Below are 10,010 nucleotides of genomic sequence, written 5' to 3' on the forward strand. Positions count from 1 at the left end.
TCATTGCTGGTGTCTCCATTCTTGCCAGTGATCAAGCCACTGTGTTTGAAACCTGTGACTTACACAGATCCATGAGACCCTGCTCATCCAAGTCCTCAGTTCTGACAAGCAGTCACACCCCCTCTGTCCTGAAAGCCAGCTTGTCTGACAACTTTCAGAAACACATAATTTCTCCCCAATTTAAAAAAGGGGGCACTTGGACTTTAGCTGTATTCTTTGCAAGTAACACTTCCCTTAATTTCTAACCTTCTCTCTCAATCAAGCTAGATATTGGAATATGGAGTGGGGGTTCTTGCTATGTAGCCCAGGTGGTCTGAAACTCAACTACCTCTTGCCTCACTCCTTGGAGTGCTAAAATTTCAAATGTGTGTCACTACACCCAGTTGCAATATATTTGGACAGAGACTTCTTGCAACTGACATGACCACTCATTACTGTCCTAAATCTCAACCTCCTGAACCCTTGGGAGCCAAGTGAGCTCTGAACCAAATCCGGGACCTGCAGGGACAAACACACTGATTTTTCTCTTGCTGTCTCCTTAGGGAGCCTTGGGAGAGGGACCTAAGCCTAGATTTCCCACCGTTTGGAGGGTCTAGAGGGAGCCCTGCTTCCCTGGCTCACTGACCACTCACCCTGGGGAAGGTTTGTGTGGGCTCAGACATGGGCCCTACCCAAGCAGTCCACCAGTGAGACATCAGCTGGCCAGACGTTTTCTGGGATGAACATATTATGGGATACCAGTCAGTAAGCAGCAAGCAAACAAGTCAGGGCATCAGAATCTTACCTGTAGTCATCCAAAGGGACTCTTGGGAACTGGGGAGGTGCCTCTGTGGGCAGTGTCTACTGTGAAGCATGAGAGAGGACCTGAGTTTGGACCTCAGGTTCTGGAGGAAAAGCCAGATGCACTGGCATGTGCCTACAGACACAGTATTGGGGAGGTGGAGACATGAGGCTCCTTCCAGGGGGGCAGGACAGTGGACCCGAGTTCACAGACTCCAAGTTCAATGTAAAACCCTATCCCACAGGACAAGATGGAGAGCAATAGACGAAGACAGCACCTGGTGTCAGTGTCTAACACACACACACACACACACACACACACATACACACACACACAGTGTCCATGATCCTCTCCTCTCTCTCTCTCTCTCTCTCTCTCTCTCTCTCTCTCTCTCTCTCTCTCTCTCTCTCTCTCTCTCTCTCTCTCTCTCTCTGCCCTCCCTACCTCTCTGTGACTCCACCCTACCTACCTATGCTTCCGCACACCCTGGATAAGGTCCGCAGTTTGGCTCCTGTGAAAACAGCAAGCACATGCTGTGACTTGAGCTCCATTCACAGACTGCCACATGGCAGGAAAAGCAAGGCTGTTTTCAAAAGCCACAGGAAGCTTGGAGTGAGAATCCTTCCCTTCCTATGTTCCCAGAACAGCAAGCCCGGCGTGGCTACAGGAAAGCATGCGTCCCCTACCACACCAAGAGCTCTCCTGACTCGGAGATTCTTGTAAGTTCTCGCCCTGACTCGTGCGTGCTGTTCCGTTTTCACTACAGTCCATAGACAGCTGAGTGTTTATATTTGACTCTGCGCTCAGAGTCCTGACCCGCTCACACCTGAAAAGGCTATTTCCTGCCCATGCCCATCACAAGAGGCTGATTGCTGATTGCCCATTCCCCGAGGACGGATCTGGTGATGGAAAGGGTCAAACTTCTGCTCTGTGTTAGGAAAAAATACAGTGTCCTTGGTTTTTCATTTCTATATATTGCCTTATACTCTAAGAATAGCTTGCTTAAAAAAAGAAGAAATGAGATCGGGTGGGCTGTCTAAGCTGCCTTCTGAAAGTCACTTTCCTGACTTTGAATGCCCTCGTCCCAGTCTCTGCAAAGCCCTCAAAGTACAGAAACAGCCAAGCCCTGGCCCCAGCTCAGATCCCTGCAGGCAGCTCCTGTCAGGGGTGCCTGCTGCCTTCAAAGAGAATGTCACTGTGGTAGGACATTTTCCCAGTGACGGCCCGAATAAAGCCCTGAGGGGCCTGCAAGGGGGTTCAGCAGGCACAGGGCCGGTGCCACACCGACAGTCTGAGCTCCACGCCCAGAACCCACATCCATTTATTTACCTGTTACAGAGCTGAGTCCCTCACAGGCGGCATAGTCTCTTGACATCAACCCCTTTTTAGTTGTGTTCCTTTTTCATCTAGTGTTGCACGGTAAAACTTTTCTAGGAAAATGCAAAACAAACATCTGCTCACCCCAGATAGGGAGACCAAGCCAGACCAAAATTCGGACGCCACCAAAATCCAACTTGGTAAACCAATGAGTTTTACTGAGGTTACTTACAAGTGTATGGGTAAAGGGTTACTTATGGGAGCAGAAATGACTCAAAGACAGCTGAAGCACCAAGGCCCACACCAGCACAGGTGACAGCTCACAAAGTTGGGAGCCTGGAGCTCACTGCACACCTTGCAGGCAGCTCCATGTCCTTCCCTCATCCAGGCAGCTTGACTGGTTTCTGCTTCTTCCAGGCAGCTGGCCTGATCTGAGAGTCTCTTCCACAGCCTAGCTCTGCTCCAGTGAGAGGTACTCTCAGCTTACACAGGCAGGGAAAAGCCTAGTGAATCTGATTAGCTTCAGGGATTTCCTGAAGTGAAGCTATTGTGAGTTGTTTTCCTTCCTGTTTAAGGGTCTTCCTGCAGGATGGAAGGTTTTAATCTCAGAGATAACTGTTAGGAATCAGTCAGAGGCTTTTCTGTTTCTGATTTGGGTTTTTTGTTTTGTTTTGGAGCAGAATCTCAATGTGTGGCCCAGCTGCCTGGGACTGAGAGTGTATGCCACCATTAGTGACTTTCCGAGAGTTTTATTTTGATTGTTCTATCAGTCATCTGCCATCTTTTACTGATTACCTCCCTTTAAAAAAACAGCCTTTTCCTTCTATCAGGCATGGTGGCACATGCCTTTAGTCCTCAGTAAGTTCAAGGCCAACCTGGTCTGTGTGTGTGTGTGTGTGTGTGTGTGTGTGTGTGTGTGTGTGTGTGTGTGTGTGTGTGTTCCTTTCTTTCTACTTATTTTGTGTTGGGTTTTGGGGGCGTTTGTTTGTTAGCCCTAGTATCTTAAGGTGGAATCATTTCAATTTAAAATTTTGCTTCTTTTCTACTGAAAATACTCCCACCCTACTCCCATCCCATTCCCCACCACTTCTGCCCCAGCCCTTACCTCCACTCTACCCAGAAGACTGTTTTGGTGCATTACACAAATTCTAACGCATTGTAGGGTTTTTTCTTTTATTACTATATATTGATTATGCATGAGAAGTTTCATTATGACATTTACAAACATATATTGTGTATTTTTAATATTCACCACCACCCCCATTGCCCTCTCTAATGCCCCTGCTTCACCCCCCCAACACTTTCATGATGGTTTCTGGTTTTATTGGTAGGAGATCAAGTGACTAGCGAAGTTGCTTACAAGGGCATGAGTGGAGGGTTTTTTACAGGGTCCTAGGCACCTCTCTGAAGCTGCTACCTGATGTGGGAAGTCTTTCTGTGTATATGTCAATAAAGCACTGTTGGCCAATAGGGAAGCAAGATAGGTGGGACTAGGAGTCAAGGAGGATTCTGGGAAATGTAGTGGAGAGACTTGTTGCCATGTGATCTCCCAGGAGGCAAGGATGCGGCAGGAGTGTGTCTTCATAAATATAAGTCCTTATAAGATATATACTAGTAATTATGGGTTAATAATCAAGTCAGAGCTAGCCAACAAGAAACCAAGCATTATTAATATAGTGTCTTGTGTGTTATTTGGGGGCTCAAACAGCTCGGCAGGGCCAGGCAGCAGGGGGAAAGACTACACATTACAGCTACCTTACTAAAGAAAATGTCCCTCTTTATCCCAGCAACACCTGATGGCAGACTGTTGGCAGGCCTAATCTTAGGCCATCTTGTGCAGGTAGTCACAGTCGACATGCATTCAAGAGGGCAACAAGCATGTCATTCCCAACTGTGGTTTCATTCTCATTAAAACTGACATTTTTAGTAGCAGGCATGAACACGCCTGTAGCCCCAGCTTTCAGGAAGGCTGAGGAAGGAGGATTAGTGTGAATTTGAAGTCATCCCTGCTACAAGGTGGGTTCCAGGTCAGTAGAGTGAGACCCTATTTCAAAACAACAACAAAAAAGGGAGTTGACATTTTACTGAAGCTTAGTCTGCAGTTTTTTTTTAAGTTCATGGATTCTTAGAGGAGTTTCTCAGGGCTGGAAAGATGACTCATCAGTTAAAAGCACATGCTGCTCTTGCAGAGGACCCCAAGCTCAATTCTCAGCACCCATGTTGGGTAGCTTATAACCACCTTTAACTCCAGCTCCAGGGGATCAATGCCTTTGACATCCACAGACACTTGAACTCATGTGGACACACACACACATGCATGCACTCACGCACACACACTACCCCCACACACACAGAGACACACACATATGTACTACCCACACACAGACACAGACACACACATACATACCCACACACAGACACATACATACCTACACACATACACACACACACACACACACACACACACAAACACACCTAAATTTAAAATAATTAAAATCTTTTTTTAAGTTTCTGAATTTCCAAATTTGGGGGATTTTCTATAAGTTTTACCTTACTGGTCTTTCTACTTTTTTGTTGTGGACCCTATGCCTGGTTCCAAACTTTTGACATTCACTGAGATTTATATTGATCTTGAGTTTGAAAGTCTTTGTGAAAATGCTGCATGTTCTTGCAAATGCATTTCTGCAGCAGCTGTGGATGGTGCACAGCGGTCAGGCCACACCGGTCCATGGTGATGTCCATGGTGCATAGGACACAGCGGTCAGATCACACCAGTCCATGGTGATGTCCATGGTGTACAGGACACAGAGGTCAGGTCACACTGGTCCATGGTGATGTCCATGGTGAGCAGGACACAGAGGTCAGGTCACACCGGTCTGTGGTGATGTTCATGGTGTACAGGACACAGAGGTCAGGTCACACTGGTCCATGGTGATGTCCATGGTGTACAGGACACAGCAGTTCAGATCACACCAGTCCATGGTGATGTCCATGGTATACAGGACACAGAGGTCAGGTCACACTGGTCCATGGTGATGTCCATGGTGAGCAGGACACAGAGGTCAGGTCACACCGGTCCATGGTGATGTTCATGGTGAACAGGACACAGAGGTCAGGTCACACCGGTCCATGGTGATGTCCATGGTGTACAGGACACAGAGGTCAGGTCACACCGGTCCATGGTGATGTCCATGGTGTACAGGACACAGAGGTCAGGTCACACCGGTCTGTGGTGATGTTCATGGTGTACAGGACACAGAGGTCAGGTCACACTGGTCCATGGTGATGTCCATGGTGTACAGGACACAGCAGTTCAGATCACACCGGTCCATGGTGATGTCCATTAAGTGAAATGCACAGCATCTGGGTCACACTGCTCCACGAAGCTCAAGTCTTCTGTACGTTGGACCCTTTGTGGTTTGGTTGTCCTTCCATAAATGAAATAAGGGCATTAAAACCACATCCACAGGACACAAAGGTCCCTTCTTCAAATGATGCAGAACTCGGATATGGATGGGCTGCAGCTCAGTATGGAGCTTTTCCTAGTGCCTGTGAGGCCCTGGTTTATTCCCCAGACCACAACACACACCAACAAAAAAGGTGAAACTCACAGAACTCAAAGAAACAGCAAAGTGGTTATTTTTATACAAAATTATGCCCTAAGTGTTATTTGAAAACAAAGAATCTCAAGGAACTCCCACCTCAGAATCCAGTATGGACATTGAGGAGCAACCATGACACAAGGGGGCATGCCCTAAACACTTGGCTTCTGGGGAAGAAAACTACAATAAGAAGGAAGGTCCTCCGGGCAGTGGTGGCCCACGCCTTTAGTCCCAGCACCCACAAATTGTTCTCTGAGCTCCACACAGGTGCTGTGGCACACCACCACCTCTGCCTCCACACACACAGGAGTAAGTAAGCAAAAGTCATTCTTACTGTAAAAAGAGAAATAAAATTGAGTGATGAAAGGAAAAGTAAGGAAGGGAGACGTAGGACCCTGCAGGACAAAGGAAACTCCGGAAAGCTGTACCACCTCCACCCCACCTCCAAAACACAAACACCGCGTCCAAGTCCAAGTACCAGCAGAATGACAGGCTGACAGAAAGCTTCATCATTAATTCAAAATCCCGTAAAATTCTCCAGCACTGCAAAAATAAACCCACAGAGAACTGATGTAAGAAAGAAAAAAATAAGGAAATGTTATACAAATCAAGTGAGGAAAACTCGCCCTCCCACCTTTGAAAAATACGCATGACGCAGAAAAACTACAAGTCTACACTCCAAATATAACTGAATATATCTTGGGGTTTTTTAAGTCTAAGCGGAGTGATAAACATCCAGGATTTCAGAGGCTGGGGGAGAAGGATTGTGGGGCTCGAATGCAGCCTGTGCTACACGGCGAGACCCTCTCTTTAAAAGACAAGCCTTGCACATGAAACCGCTCTGACTTTTTGCTGGAACACACACAGGAGCAGCCCCCAGTGAGCAGTTGTTTGAAAGCTCCCTTCAACAAGGGAGGGCTATTTCTTCATTCAGTCCCACCGGCTGTTCACTGAGCGCCTGTTCCGAGCCTGGCTGGAAGCTAAAGTGCACGCGCTGTAAGACAAACGAGGCTCACCTGACAGGGCAGGGGCGCCAGTGCCGGAGAGTTTCTTCAGTGAGCACAGCAACGACAACTAGAACCCAGCCACCACCTCGTGTAGCTCGTCAACAAAGCGCACCCCGTGGTAATGGTGCAGTCCCTTCTGCACACACCCCTTAAATGACAACCGTCTTTTCTGAAAATGAATCAGCGGACATAGTTTAAAAGCTTTCTGATAAATATATTGCAGCACTTCAAATGAAAATAAATAAACAACTCTTCCAGAAAGCCATTTGAAAATATGAAGAAAACACCCTGAGTCTGAGATTTAAAACTGTACCGAACAAGAACAGAATTCACGAAACTCTGAAGAGAAATGGAAGAAAAATACAAAGTTACCTTGTAGCTGAAAAACAAATCAGAAAATAGCTAGTGCAGAATAAGCTCACATGCAATTTTAATAAAGGCTGTCAGAGAAAGGCAGTAAAAGAGTCAAAAGAACTTAAAAAAAAAATAACATGTGTGAGAAATGAAAGGGGCCAGAGAAGAAGTAGAAATAGAAGCCAGACAAAGGAGAAATGATATTCGTGCTTTTGAAGTCCCTGAAGAAGCTTAGCTAGAACTAATATTCAAAACTACAATCTAGAAGAAATTCCATAAATCAAAGGGGATATAAGGGTTCATGGAAATAAGATTAACGTAGAACAACCCAGCTTCAAGACATATATCTTTTTAGATTGCATTTTTACAATGTTGCGTGTGTACACCTTGTATACTGACTGCTCTCACAACCCCCACCTCCCTACCACCCCCTCCGTTTGCTACCTCCCCCACAGATACCTCTCTCCCTTTCAGATCCGCCTGTCTTGTTCTATGACGCCCCAAGATTAACCAGGGTCAACTGTGCCACCCTGGGTCTAGAGCTATCAGTTGGTGGTCTCCAACTAAGGTCAAGATATAACTTAATAAATTATTCAGTAGATTTCATAAATACTTTACTAAATATTGCTATTAAGGGTGAGATAAAATTTTCATGGCCTCCAGTCACAAGAAACAATCAAATGTAGAGGAGGAGATTAGATTAACCTCTTGCCTTTTTTGAAACAAACCACAAGGGAAGATATGAATGATAACTGCTGTGGTTTACGTGTGAAGCGTCCCTCAGGGGCTCATGTGTTTGAACACTTGGTCGACAGTGGGGGGCGCTGTTTTAAAGGGCTGTAAAAGCTGTAGAAAATAGAACCAGAAGAGGCTCCGGGGGGCAGCACACCTTGGGGTTTTTACAGCCCGGCCCTACTGTCTGCTGACACTCCCTGCCTGTGGACACCATGTGACCGTAAGCGAGTCAGTGCTCCAACCACTGTGCCTTCATGTCATGATGGACTGTGCTCCTTCTCAAACTGCAAACCAAAATAAGCCGTTCGTGCCAGTTACTTTCCTGTTGACGCGACAAAACCCTGAGACCAGAAGCAGCTTAAGGAAGAGTGAGTCTTGAGGGGCTTATGGCCCCAGAGGGGCAAGATGGGAGCCCATGATGACGCAGAATCATGGCAGCAAGCATCAGACATAGGAATAGGATCAGCAAGATGAGAAATCACAACCCCAGCCACAAACACAGAGAGGACATAGGAAACTGGGGGGGAAAACAAACCCAGATAGCCCCAAAGTCCATCCCAAGAGACACACTTCCTCCAGCAAGGCCACACCATCTCCCTAAGCAATACCACCAACTGGGGACATTTTTCTTTTTTAATATTTATTTATTTATTATGAGTACAGCATCCTGCCCCCATGTATGTCTGCAGGCTAGAAGAGGGCACCAGATCTCATTATGCATGGTTGTGAGCCACCATGTGGTTGCTGGGACTTGAACTCAGGACCTCTGGAAGAGCAGTCAGTGCTCTTGACCGCTGAGCCATCTCTCCAGCCCTAGAGGGGACATTTTTCTTTCAAACCACCACAGCCGTCTTGCCAGGTATTTTGTCGTGCTCGCTTCCACAGCACATACTGAAACCTGGAACAATACAGAGAAGATTAGCATGGCCCCTGCACAAGGAATTTTGTCACAGTAGCAAAGTGACAAATATAATAACCAAACAGAACTTTTTCAAAAACTCAATGACCAAGGCTTTAAACCCGGCCACACACAGCAAGAACAGAAGCCTCCGTGAGAATCCTGGACACATTTCAAGAGCCCTGTGAACACACGGATGTACAAGCATCTTCTCCATGATCCTTAAACACATGCTGGTGTCCAGGTGGAGGAAACACTCCCCCCCTCGGCCCCGCGCCCGGGGTTTTCCTTCTGTGGGTTGCAGGGTTAACTGAGTGGGTCTTGCCCTGACGTTACCACTCCATGTATTCCTTTCATCGTCAGGCTTCCCTTTGAACTTCTCTGCAATCATAAAATTTAGATCCAATGTTATATTTCCTGGTGCTCCCTTTCTCCTCAAACTGTGCCTCTTGCATTTCTCTCTGTCCTGCTCGTACTTTTTCACTGTAGAGATGCATACGTGTGATCACTAATAACCTTGTGACACAAAATACGAAGCTGTCTTGAAATCCCCCCTGCCGATGACATTGGTTCAAAAATCTTCAATTTGACCTCAGGTAGATGTTTTTGGACAAGGGCAGAAAGCAGTCACATTCTTAGTCAAAATATCACAAGAATAGTGTCTGGGCCACTTACTAATGTTCCTCCCCTCTGAAACCTCTTGAGCTGGGCCCCCATGGTCCGTCCACACTGCTCTCAGCACTGCTGTCATCGGATTCCCACTAGGAAGCCCATTAAGTCCTGCTTAAAGCATTCAACTGCTGTGCTAGGCCGAAGTCCCAAAGTCGTCCATATTTTTGTTGTGGAATATTTGTTTACACTGTAAAGATACAGCATTGCCAAGGTGCCTCCTGATTGGTTTAATAAAGAGCTGAATGGCCAAAGCTAGGCAGTTAAGAGGTTAGGAACAGAGAGGACTCTGGGAAGAAGAAAGACAGAGTCACCAGCCAGACACAGAGAGGAAACAGGCGGAGAGGTAACGCTCGTGGCAGAGTGTAGACTTAAAAATATGGGTTAATTTAAGTCGTAAGAGCGCATGGGGACAAGCCTAACTAAAGGCCAAGCTTTCGTAATGTATAAGAAGTCTCTGGCTTGTGATTTGGTAGCCTGCCGGTGGGACAGAGAAAAGCTCCTTACATTTGGTGCCCAACGTGAGGCATACAAATCCACACAGGGCCTGAGAAAGCTGGGGGGCGGAGTTCTGCTGAGTGGGCCTGGAATAGGGTTTATGAGCAGCGGCCAGTGCACTTCTTGGTGGTGGCAGCGGGAGATTAGAT

At 46.8% G+C, this 10,010-nt stretch overlaps 1 non-coding gene across 1 annotated transcript; it reads left to right on the forward strand.

The window, feature by feature from the left end:
- The first annotated feature begins 8,665 nt into the window (after nucleotides 1-8,665).
- Nucleotides 8,666-8,771, forward strand: LOC121141067. The gene has a single exon (XR_005878005.1). It is a non-coding gene; the product is annotated as a U6 spliceosomal RNA (small nuclear RNA).
- The last annotated feature ends 1,239 nt before the right edge of the window (nucleotides 8,772-10,010 follow it).

The sequence above is a fragment of the Mesocricetus auratus genome, unplaced genomic scaffold (genome assembly GCF_017639785.1).
Source record: "Mesocricetus auratus isolate SY011 unplaced genomic scaffold, BCM_Maur_2.0 Super-Scaffold_100006, whole genome shotgun sequence".
Classification (NCBI taxonomy): Eukaryota; Metazoa; Chordata; class Mammalia; order Rodentia; family Cricetidae; genus Mesocricetus; species Mesocricetus auratus.